This window comes from Podarcis gaigeae (genome assembly GCF_964106915.1).
Source record: "Podarcis gaigeae genome assembly, chromosome: 8".
NCBI classification, from domain to species: Eukaryota; Metazoa; Chordata; class Lepidosauria; order Squamata; family Lacertidae; genus Podarcis; species Podarcis gaigeae.
The window spans coordinates 21207074-21220559 of record NC_139684.1 but is presented as its reverse complement, the minus strand read 5'-3'; positions in this window follow the sequence as shown (position 1 = coordinate 21220559).

Below are 13486 nucleotides of genomic sequence, written 5' to 3'. Positions count from 1 at the left end.
CCCAGCCCCCTTTGTCCTCTAGGCAGCGCGGGGAGAAGCCAGGAGGAGGGAGGAGGTGTCGCCACCGCTGTGTGAGGGAGAGGGAAAGAACGTGCCGCTGGCGATCCACATGGTGATTCCCAGACCGTCTGCGGGCTGGATCCAGAAAACAATTGGGCCTGATCCGGTCCGCAGACCTTAGTTTGCCGACCCATGTTCTAGGGTTTCAGACAGGAGTCTTCCACTAGCTTTAAATGATGATGCCAGTGACTGAACCTTCTGCATGTGCTCAAGGATGCCAACAGGATTTGCTGGGCCTGGTACACTGTATGTGAATTGGGGGCCCTGCACTACCACCACTGACAATCTATCTATTTACACATTTTAACATAGACGGTCCTACTTCATAGGATACTTGGATCGCACAGTAAGTTCATCAAACCCCTCATGCTCTGACTCCTGTTCTCTCCAAGGGCCCATGTGGCACAGATTCTATACTTTCAGAAGAGTGGTTTCCGGTAATAAATAGGCCATGTATATGTTTCTTCAAATTACCCCTTGAGGTACATACATGTGGGATACAAACATGGGTGGCTGTGACACCCACTGGGACTTGTAGGGCAGAAGGCAGAGTGCCTGACAGTAGACGGAGCCAAAGCCGAGGTTGGGGAGGGCTAATTCTAGGCCTGTCCCCCATCCTCCTTGCTGAGTTATACAAGGGCAACGCAGTGACTACAGAGGTGGAAGCTGACAGCGAGGGCTCCCCTCCTGGCTGGTTGCAAGTTGGAAGGCAGGCAAATGGGAGCTGGCTGAGGGCAGACTGAAGGGGGGGGTAGTGCCCCATTTGCCCTAATGGGGAAAATAGACTAGCCTCTAGTGGATACAACATCACACCTACACAATCCATGGTGTTTTACTTAATGGCTGGATGTGCCAACCTCTGCTGAGAAGAAAGCAATGCATTTCTTTTTAGGAAACTGAACAACAGGAAATGAATTGTCAAGAGTCCGAATCCTTACTGCCTCCCCTTCTTTTCCTTTTGTTAATTCATTTTCCCCCCTCTTGGGTTCAACAGTGTGGAAGGGGGAAAGGCAGTGGAGGAAAATATTAGAGGAAGGGCCCTAGCACCATAGTGTAGTTATTCCTGCCCTCCCACCCTTGCTTTTTTACTTAAAGGCCAATCACTTCTGGAACACAAATGCTCTAGTAAACTTCTGAACTGTTGAACCCTGTGGTTGGTGGGTGGCTGCTTGATCTCTGCCTGCCAGCTACAGTCCATCCACAGTTTCCAAAAGGCCCAGAACAAAAACAACAACTAAACAACAAAGCACATGCAGACACCCACAAAATGTTTACTCTTTCCCTATTTTATAAGACAGCAGTTTGTTTCTGTCTTTCTCATTTCCCATCCCACATCTGGTTCATTTGGAGGGGGAAACTGCACATGCTATCCTGGAGAGTTTGCCACCCTTTGCCGCTTCCATGTCCCCAACAGGGGGAACAGACGTGTGTGTGTGTACACACACACACACACACAGGCTGTGTCTTGCACAGAAAATGTGTGTGTGCATGCGAGTGGAGGGAGAGAGGAAATATGCTCCCAACATCAGACCCTCTGCTACTATCATTCGTTCAGGGTGAATGGTTGACAAGATGATTGGGATACTTCTGGTGATTATTCTGCAAAACGTTTTGGAAAGGGAAGAACTTAGGAGAAATCAGAGGGAATCTAAGTAGATTAACCATGGGGATATAGTGGCATGTTGCTTGGCTAAAACTCTAGAAGATTTCCCCTTAATAGTTATTCTCACAGTCACTGAGGAACATTTTAACCCATGGAGTCATATTTATGTGACTTCTTTGAAAGAGGAGCGTTAAAGAGTCTAATCCTATGCTTTACTCAGATGTAGGTCCCAGTATGCTCAAAGCTGCTTGCTTCCACGTAGCTGTGTGTAGGAATGAATCCTATATCCACTTATCTGGGAGTAAGTCATTGAATTCAGTGGGGCTTACTTCTGAGAAGACATGTATAAAATATTGCCAACTAAAATGTCAGAAGGTGGTTTCTCTGGAATGCTGCTCTAACAGCAGCTGTAAGAAATTGTAACTAGTCACTCACAGAGCATATCCCTTTTCAGCACTTCTGCACAATATTACTCACTTGCCCGCCCTCTGTAGCACCTGGCTTTTCCTATTGCACCAGTGGCGCCCCCCCAGATGTTGTTAGACTCCAACTCTCAGCAACCCCAGCCAGCATGGCCAATGGTTGATGGGAAGGTCATGAGTTAGCCACCCCTGTTCTGAAAGCAGCAATGAGGCCTGAAAGACTGACTTCTTCTGTAGAGGCCCTCTTGGGTTTTAAGATTAACAGAGAGGGTCCTTTTGGCAGTTTCACCACCTTCAGAAGTTCGGGGTGGTAGCAGAGGTCTGAGACATGGCATTCATTGTGCCACCTCCTACGTTGTGGAATTTCTTTCTCACAAAAGTGTGTCTGGCATTTTCATTATACAGCTTTTGTCCTACACTTAAGGCACACCTCTTTGCCCTGGCCTTTGACACCATGAGTCCATGAGGACCTACTTATTCTCCTCCATTAGAAGAAGCCAGGTGCTGCTCAAGGGAGAGTGAATGAAACAGGTGGTGGTGGTGGTGGTGGTGTGCAATGCTGTTGAAAGGAGTATTTGCAAAGAGTGCTTGCAACATTCAATTTCTGAAAGTAGCTGCTACAGCCACCTAGAGGCTTCTGAACAGGTGCTTTGTTGGTTTGCAGGCTTTTTATCTGATCTGGCAAGATTTGAGTTCCCAGCTCATCTACTTAACCACTGCACTATATACCGACTTAGAAATTGAGCAAGGACAGCCTTGTGTTGGAAAGCAGGACAATGTTTGCCCTCTCCTAGGATCTCTAGCCAGTTGGGTGGTGGAGAGTCCTAACTAGAATTCTGGACCATGTCACAAAATTTATGGTCCAGATCAAGATGAATGAGGATGGTAAAATCTATTGTTATGACTCCACATGCACCTTTTCAATCTATGTTTTCAAAATGCATGAAGGATCTTCAAATACGGGAGAGTGGAGGGACGACATAGTGACTAGCTAAAAGCTCAACAACTTTTGTCTTCACTCTTTGAAATATGGCAACCCTAATCATGTCACAGCTGTAGATCTTCACATATATTTAAAGGGGTGAAACTTGAAAGCGGGGGGGATGACCTAAAACAGACCTATTAGGACTGAATATGCTCAGAGCACATAGAATTCTGAGTATCAGCAGACGAAAAATTAAATGGAGTTTTCTGGAAGACAGACGTGGCTGCCTGGAGCACTGAACAGGAGTGCTCCACCCTGCAATGTTTTGTTTCCTGCCCTATTTGTAGTATTTTGGCATAGTTTTTAGGCTGATGGCATCCTTCATTTTAATTTTATTTGGTAGCTCTTGTTCATGTTGGTATCCTGATGTCTTTCTGTGTCCTTAATGACTTAATTATCATATTATCAATTATGTTGCTTTGAATTTTGTCAAGTAGCTCACCATCCCTGGGATTTCAGTGGAGGCTGGTCCATTACAAAGTAGGACATTGCCCCACCAGCCTCACTCTGCCCTCATCCAGCCCACACCCGCCTGCTATCTTATTTATTAGGGGGCCTCTGCTTGTCATTGGCTCTGGCTGCACCTACCGGTTGTCTCTGCGCTTTCTGCTCTACCAGTCCCAAATGGCACCAGCCACCACTGGATAATTTCTAGATCCTTCTTGGAGGTTGATACCTTTTTTTGTTTTATTGCTTCTGTGCTTAAGTTTGGCCTGCTGGTTCTAATTCCTCCTCTTTCTAGGTTATGTCCAAACTTGCTCACTTTGTCCAATCAATATTTGTACAGTATTCTGTTGGTGTCCAGCTTCAGGATGTTCTCCCTATTGCTCGTCAATTAGGTTTTTGTTGTGCTACTCTCTGGAAATTCCAAGTACTAGAATACTGTCAATGATCTCTTCAGTGCTCCGTAAGATTCCATGAATTTATTTGAAAGAACTCCAATGCAGATGATATGCTAAAGGGTAGTCTACTAAATCTGAATTTTCCATATGACATGTTAGAGGGAGAGTTTTCATCTGCTTTCATCCAGTTTGATCTGCTAGACTGGGCATTCACAGCACTAAATACACTTGTGAATGATGTCATTGAATGTGGGCAGACTGTAATGTTTTTTGCATGTTTCCTCTCTTCAGGTCTTGGGAATTCATGTTCATCAATATAACACCAGCAGATTTATTTTTATAGTGCACCCACTGAGTCTGGAAGTTCTGTAGCTCAGTGGTAGAAGATCCCAGATTCAATCTTTGACATCTCCAAGTAAAGCTGGAAAAGACCTTTGTATAAAACCCCGGGGAGCTGCTGCCACTCAGTGTTAACAATACTGTGTCAGATGAATCAATGGTCTGGTGCAGTAAAAGACAGTTTCCTGTAACCTTATTTATTTTGAGGCTTCATTCCATCTTTTAATTCATGCACAGCTGCTCCATGTAATAAACTTTCTTCTTTACCTTTGGTTTAATCATCAGCTATAATTGTCATGGCACATATACAACTGACACTATATTCACAACTGGCTTGCCTTCAACCATGTCAGGAAATTCCCATTCAATACTCTGTTCAGTGATGTGCTTAGTTGGTTGATTCACTGTCATTAAGATTTTTATTACGTTTAGCGACCATAGCGACGACCTTTGGCCCCAATATTAACATAACCAGTATGTTGACCATAGAGATCTGAAAGCTAGCATCATGCCCTGTACCGGCCTTTTATACTCAGTATCCCTATTTCCCTGAGAGGCTCTCATATCCTTCTTGTTTTGTTGATATAACACACATTAGTTTGTCTCCTGGTTATTCTCTTCGATTTTCTCTCAGGGATATACTTGACTTCTGCTCTAGGGTCAATCTTAAATTTTACTGTAGTTTTTTTCAAGTGCAACTTACAACTGCCAGGAGCCACACCTTCCACATCCACTGTGTCAAGATTGTGAGCAGTACATGGCAGGACAGTCTCAAACAAAGTTGTGCCCTCCCAAACCCACATTCCCAGCATGTTCACACTCCTGTCTCAGCAATAACTACACTGGCTTGGTCATGTCCACCGAATGGAAGATGACAGGATCCCTGAAGGACGTGGTCTACAGGGAGCTGGCTTCAAGGCACCAGGCCCATTGGTAGTCCAACCCTGTGTTACAAAGATGTCTCCAAACAAGACATGAAGGCTGGCAACATCAACCCCGCCGTTTGGAAATCACTTTCAGACAACCACAGTGCTTTGAGGAGGGCAAAGAGAAGAAAAGCCATGTAGCAGCACAACAAGAAGCCTTCATCTGCCCCAACTGCAACAAATCATGCCTCTCCCATAACAGGCACTGTAAACTTCCAATGGTTTGACTTCACCCCCAAAGGTGTACTCCTCCATTGTCTCCCGAGATAGATGGATGTCAACAAAACCCAAAACAATGATCCCATGTAAACAGTGACAATCAGAGGCAGTATGCTTCTGAATACCAGTTGCTGGGGACCATAGGAAGGAAGAGTACTCTTGTGCTCAGGTCATACTTGCAGACTTCCCATAGGCATCTGTTTGGCCACCATGAGAATAGGATGCTGGGCTAAATGAGCCATTGGCTGATCCAACAGGCTCTTCTTATATGTGAAGGCATCATAGAATTAAGTTATAACCCACAGACTAGCACTGACAGGAGTACCTAACAAACTTTGCTTTTGTCCATGTTACTCCAAGCCAAGCAAACTGGTATTTTACCTTCTCCACTTTCTAACCCCACCCCACCCCCTCTTCCTGGTCAGCACAAAACCCCCGGGGCTTGTTGTGGACCCACACTGCTCTCCTACTAATGAATGCAACCTGTTCTGATGAATGTGAGGTTTATTTGTGAAGTCAGTAGGCTGACATTTCACATTTCTCGCCATAAATCTGTGCAACACTTTATTTTAATTATGAGGACATTTCTAACTTTTATTGTTTCTGGCAGAGGCATGAAAAATGAGCTCATTCATTAAATAAAGTATGCGAACAATTTCTTTGGGGTAAATAGTGCACCCTCCACAATTTTATAAATGAAAATGGGCGCATGCTGGTGTACCCCTGTTCTCACATGGCCTGATCATTTTCCCAAACCCAACCTAAATATGACAAAACATTGCAAAAGCTCTCCTCCACCTGCTTTATGCTGCACTTACTCTGAAGTAGTCTGTCATACAATGACTTCAGAAACAGAGTTTTTAAAATTTGCCATAATAGTTTCCTTTTCTTTTAAGGGCAGCATTTAAATTTCACAATGGATCCATTGTACTTAATAACTGCTGCTCAAGTATATCAGCAATGTTTACTATCTGGATAGGTTCCTGTGGTAGTTGCTGTGTGTCTGAAATGGAAAGGAAGGGAATTCTAAGGGCATGTATGATGATCTACACCAGGCATGAACCCTTTCCAATCTGAGCACGATATTCCCTATTGGGCAGCCTTCCAAAAGCCACATGCCAGTGGTAGGTGAGCCCAAAGGCAAAAGTGTATCAGACCTGGCAAACCAGGGTTCAACTCCCTACTTAGCCATGAAGCCCACTGGGTGACCTTGGGGCCAGTGTCACTCTCTTTCAACCTAGCTTACCACACAGGTTTGTCATGAGGATCTTTGGAGGAAATGTGGAGTATAAATGTAACAATTAAACAAAACCAATAAATAAAAAATGGGCAGGACAACAAATGTAGATTTTACTTTCACTAGGGCTAGTTTCTACATCTGGGGTAGCCAATGGGGTGCTCTCCAGTTACCGTTGGGACTATAACTCCCACAATCCCTAACTTTGGGGCTTGTTGTCAGTGTTTAAGGACGCATTTCAGCCAGGGGGACAGGACCTTAAGGAGGATGCAACAGGAAGGCTGTGGCCTGGGGAGAGTCCCAAGGGCCAGGCAGAGAGGGCTAGAGGGGCACATGTTGGAAAATTGTTTGCAATGCATTTGGACACTTCTTAATATACCATAACCAAATTATGCAGAATGATTTCTGATATCAAGGATCAGGTTTTCATCTATGTTTGAATACAACTGGAGACCGTTTTGAATCAAGATGGCAGACCGAACCTTTCAGAATTGCACTATTTTAGCCAATGATTTCAAAACTGCATATATATTTTTTGTTTCTTTCTTAGAATTTCTGAGCATCAGCAGGTATGAATCTGCTAGTGTATACTTTACTATATTTCTCTAGTCATCAAACAACACATGATCTCTGAGGAGCTTACAATACTGAAATAACAGAACATTAAAATACAATGCCAACACAATAAAAAGCATTATCGTTAATGCTGCCAGTGCCATCCTGTCTACAAGCCTAAACTGATGGCAGACGGTGGAGAGGGAGGAGCTGTGAACTTGATTCTAGCCTCCTGCTGCAAGGCCAGCCCCCTTTCCTTACTTTAGCGCCCAGAGATCAACCCACACAGCTTAGTGTGTGCCAGTCGGGGAAGAGGTGTACCACATAAACTGTGCCAGCAGTGTAAATAGCTGCAGACAATGCAAGTGAGTAATGTTAAATCAAGTGTTAAGTTAGCCTGAAGCAGAGGAGGATCTGGAGCTGGGACAAGCTTGGATCTAGTTGTTTGTTTACAATGTTTATATACTGCTTTTTGAATGATTTATTATTTATTGAATTTATATACCTGGTAGTCTCAGGGCAGTTCACAAAACAAAATCAAAATATAAAACCACAAAATATATAATCAAAATAAAAACAACAACCCAATAACCCCAATAATCTCCTTTCTTCTAACTTGAAGCCATTGGTTCAGGTCCTACCCTCCAGAGCATGAGAAAATAAGCTTGTTCCATTTTCCATCTGACAGGAAGTTCTTTAGATATTTGAAGATGGCTATCATAGCTCCTCTCAATCTCCTCTTATCCAGGCTAAACATAACCAGCTCCCTCAACCACTCCTCATAAGGCTTGATTTCCAGACCCTTGACCATATTAGTTGCCCTCTCCTGCATTTTCCAGCTTGTCAATATCCTTCTTAAATTGTGGTGGCCAGAATTCGACACAGTACTCCAGGTGGGGTCTGACCAAGGTGGAATAGAGCAGTACAATTACTTCGCTTGATCGGGACACTATACTTCTGTTGATGCATCTTAGAATAACAATAGCTTTTTTTGCTGCAGCATCACAATTTACTCATGTTAAGCTTGTAGTTTACTAAGATGAGCTAGATGTCAAGATACACTAAGTCCACAGCATACCCGTAGTCCAACAAGCTTGTAACTATCAAAACAAGAAATGAGACTACTTATTTTTGACCAAACTGCGGGAGGCAGTGGAAGACAGAAGTGCCTGGCGTTCTCTGGTCCATGGGGTCACGAAGAATCGGACACGACTAAACGACTAAACAACAACAATTTTTGAGAAACTCTCCCCCCTCATATATATTTTTACTAAGAGCAACCAGAAGGCACCCTGATCCTGATCAGGATTATGACATTGGCTGGGGATAATCATTCCTCCCACACTATTTTCTTGCTGAAATTCTCTCCTATAGCTGCTATTAGCAGTTAAGAGGGCAAATGCTATCTGTTGAGAGGTGATTTTCATCAAGAAAGTGGTGTAGAGGAGAAAAGGTTAAATCCCCTTACACACACCATGGCCCCAATCCAAATCAGGCCAGCCTACATCTCCTGTCAGTAAAAAAAAAAAAGGGGGGGGGGAGAAAATAAAAATCACAGGATTCAAAGTTTCACATCACATGTAGTTTGACCCTAAGTATGCTGTCTTATTGAACTATGCCTTTCTTGTTCATAGAGCTAGGGCCCCATTGGGAATATTGGCCTCTGGCCCAACCAAAGTTTAATGGAAACAGCTTCCTAATTGAAAATCCCATGCAGATAGCACTTTGGCATGTTTAATGACTCACACACCATGTTTTTACAGAAGGCGGGGGAACCCTTAGCAAAAGTTTAAAAATGGATTTTTTTAATAAAACACCCATGATGATATGTGGCCATCTGTTCCCCCCCCCGTGTGTGTGTGTGTGTGTGTGTGTGTGATGTTAGCATAGATGGCTTGCATTCATGTGGTATTTCTTTATGAGGCGTGAACCTGTAGGCTGAAAGTTACAGCCAGGTCTAGCACCAGTGGTCAGCCAGGTTGGGCACTAGCCAGGGGCCCCTGGACTCAGAAGGGACACCTCGTTGGCCTGACCTGCTGCCTGCTCAGTCACTGCCACCAAGCCCCTTCTGGCAGCAATCTCATTCACAGAAATAGTTGTCTAGTCACAGACCTCCACCATCCTCCTGCTACCTCACCTGATGCCTGGTCTCTGAGAAAGAAGCAAGGGGGCCTTATTTTTAGGCATTTTGAATGAAGTGGCTAGAAAACTGCCTGCACTGCTTCTACAGTTTCCCATAGCGGCTTGAAGAAAGGCCTTCTGCATGCAATTTTTTTATAAAAAAAATCTCCACTGTGTTAGGAGGTAGTGAAGGTGCCAGCACTGTTGTTGCTATTGCAAAAGTGTTGTGTGTGCTTTTAAGTAAGAGATGGGGCACAGGGGAGGGTAGAAAGAATGGGGACAATTGGGAGGAAGAGGAGGAGGATGGTGGCACCTCTGCCACAAAGAGAAGCATAGTAGTAGGGCTCCAGTGGCAGCCAAGGTTATCAGCTGAACCAAGCCAAAGGCTCCTTTGAAGTCCAGCGCCATCCCAGGATAGGGATGTGTGAATCAGTCAATTTCAGTTTTTCTAAATTTCTCATTTTTCCAGTCTCCAGTTTTCCACATTCCCACATCAGTTTTGCAATTAACAAACAGACAAAAAAATAGTTTGGGGCACAGGAAGTGGCTTTAAGCCTTAAAAAAATAATGACAAGGTTCCAAGGTGATTTTGAGGGAATTATCTGACAAAATGCATATTCCTTTGCTCTTTTATCAGGAACCAAGTCACCAGCCATTTGAATAGAAGCTGTGCAGCAATAATTGAACACATTCCCATGATTTTATTGGAGAAATGAGAAAATACAATGTGCAGCAACATCAAGTCCAGCCCTGACCCAAAGCCGGGCACCAACTCCTCAGAGTTGCCAACCCTGAATCATAGAATCGGAAGGGATCCCAAGGGTCATCTAGCCCAACCCCTGCAATGCAGGAATATCAACACGTGGTCCTCCCATCCACTTTGAAACCAGACCAGCCCTCAGACTGGATTCCAGTCTGAGAACCCACAGAAAGGCCCCAGTTGAGTAAAAGGTAGAGATCAAGACACCCTCTGCCCCATCTTTCAAGAGCGCAGGCACCTAAAAGTGCAAGTCATAGTTCCACAGCAAAGTGCACAGCTGAAGGCTAAAAGTTGTCATGAGTAAGGGAACTCCTTGTAATGAATTTATCTCAGAACACCTTTAAACACTGGCAGCTGAGGTTGAGCTAGGCTAGGAGGCTAGGCTGTATCAGCCCTTACATGGAGGTAAGCTGTTAGTGATTGGCAGGTGTTTCATTCCGTCCATTAAAAACATTAGAAGAGTGTGCTGGATCAGGCTAATGGCTAGTCCAGCCCATCATCCTGTTTTCACAGTGGTCAACCAGATACCTGCGGGAAACCCACAAGCAGGACCCGCACACAAAAGCATTGTCCATCCTGCAGTTTCCAGCAACTGGTACTGTATTCAGAAGCATTACTGCCTTCAGCCACAGAGTCAGAGTGTAGCCATCATGGCTAGTAGCTATTGATAGTGTTGACATCCATGAGTTTGTCCAATTCTCTTTCAAAACCATCCAAGTTGGAGGCCATCACTGCCTCCTGTGGAAGCAAGTTCCACATTTTGATGATGTGTTGTATGAAGAAGTACTTTCTTTTATCCGTCTTGAATCTTCCAACATTCAGCTTCATTTGATATCCATGTTCTAGTTATAAGAGAAGGAGAAAAACATTCCCCTCTCCACTTTCTCTATGCCATGCATAGTTTTATAAGCTTTTATCATTTCATCTCCTACTCACCTTTTCTCTAAACAAAGAAGTCCCAAATGCTGCAACCTTTCCTTACAGGTAAGTCACTCCAGCCTCTTGATCATTTTGGTTGCTCTATTCTGAACCTCTTCCAACACTAAAATATACCGTATTTTTCGCACCATAGGACGCACTTTTCCCCCTCCAAAAATGAAGGGGAAATGTGTGTGCGTCCTATGGTGCGAATGCAGGCTTTCGCTGAAGCCTGGAGAGTGAGAGGGGTCAGTGTGCACTGACCCCTCACGCTCTCCAGGCTTCGCACACCTCTCCGCAAGCAGCGGGAGCCCAGCGCTGGGCTCCCGCTGCTTGCGGAGAGTTGCCAGCATGCCGAAGCCTGCGCGCGCTGAGCTCAGCGCGCCCAGGCTTCGCGGACCTCTCCGCAAGCAGCGGGAGCGCTCCCGCTGCTTGCGGAGAGTTGCCAGCATGCCGAGGCCTGGGCGCGCTGAGATCAGCGCGCCCAGGCTTCGCGGACCTCTCCGCAAGCAGCGGGAGCGCTCCCGCTGCTTGCGGAGACTTGCCTGCATACCAAGCCTGCGCGCACTGAGCTCAGCGCGCCCAGGCTTCGCGGACCTCTCCGTAAGCAGCGGGAGCGCTCCCATGGCTTGCAGAGAGCTGCCTGTTTGGGGGCTGGGGTCGGGGGAAGCTCAAGCTTCCCCCGCCCCGCGCTTGGGGGGGAACTAATTTTTTCCCCTTTATTTCCCCCCCAAAAAACTGGGTGCGCCCTATGGTCAGGTGCGCCCTATGGTGTGAAAAATACGGTACTTTTCAAGGTGATGAGACCAGACCTGTGCATTGCTGTTGGTGGCCAAACATTCCTGATCCTCTTAGTGCTTCTGAAGAAAGGGAAGCAAAGCTGAAGTTGCAACGTCTCTGGGCATGGTTTGACCTGTGACATCATGTTCCCAGTCAGTAAGAAAAATAAACAGAGCAACTATCGGAATAAGTCTCTCTTGGCCTCAAGGCAATCTCTTTTGATAAAGGGATGTGAGCATTTAGTCCATGGGTAGGCAAACTAAGGCCCGGAGCCAGATCTGGCCCAATCACCTTCTAAATCTGGCCTGCAGACAGTCCAGGAATCTGCTTGTTTTTACATGAGTAGAATGTGTGCTTTTATTTAAAATGCATCTCTGGGTTATTTGTGGGGCATAGGAATTTGTTCTTTTTTTACTTTCCAAAATATAGTCCGGCCCCCCACAAGGTCTGAGGGACAGCAGACCAGCCCCCTGCTGAAAAGGTTTGCTGACCCCTGTCTATGGCTAACTCTGCAAAGACTTTTATTTTGCCAAAGGATAGTATACTGTGTTTGCTAAGAAGGTAGGTGCTCTAGAGCAGTGTTTCCCAACCTTGTGCCTCCAGCTGTTTTTGAACTACAACTCCCATCATCCCTGACTAGCAAGACCAGTGGCAAGGGATGATGGGAATTGTAGTCCAAAAACAGCTGGAGGCACAAGGTTGGGAAACACTGCTCTAGAGGACCACTTTGCTACAAAGGGAGAGATTGCCTGGGACCTTACAAGGAGGAGATGCTGCCTAAGTATGTGTTCTCTCAAACATCTTGTGGGAACTGCCCTTTGCCTTACTGGTAGGAACATGAATATATGTGGTTTTTAATAGCTTCTGAAATGTTAAGCTTTTGTTGTATTGAATTCTTATAATAGGTATTTGAATTTGTGTGCCATTCTCTGGGAGATGCCTTGGTGGAAAAAACAGCCAACCCCCTTAAGTCACCTTGTAGAAAGTTATGCTTCCACAATTCCCTCTCGACTTTTTTGCCTCAAGATGGCAATTGAATATGCTCTATATTCCCTCTGCGTAGGACAGGAATTTTCAGAAGAGGTCTTTCAGAAAAGGTAAGTTTTGCCTTTCCTCCAAGAAGTCACTAGAATCAGAGAAGTTGCAAACCTCATTGGGAGTCATTCCACAGCTTCAGAGGCATTGCTTGCAAAGTTCCTGTTGCTTTCTAATGTGTTATGTCACTTGGTGTAGGAGAGAATGGGACGACGACTTCCCATACCCCCAATGCCGAACAATGGAGAGTGTCTCTGAATCCACACCCTATTTTTAAAGCACATGACGTCCCCCAAAGAATCCTGGGAACTGTAGTTTAGACCTCACAGAGCTATAATACCCAGCACCCTTAACAAACTACTGTTCCCAGGATTCTGTGAGGGAAGTGATGTGCTTTAAATGAATCATGTGCACATTTGGCCTCAGGTTGGCTACAGTGATAATAGGATACTGGACTAGATGATCCTTTGGCCTGATCTAGCAATCAGGCTCTTCCTATGTTATTCTGATCCACATGAGTAAGAAGACAGAAAACAAACCCACGTAAACATCAGGCATGATAATCTAAATAAAATGACTAAATGAGCCAACCACATAGGTTTTTTTTTTTACAAAACCTGAATACTTAAAAATAACACTGAGAGCCAGTGTGGTGTAGTGGTTAAGAGTGGTAGACTCGTAATC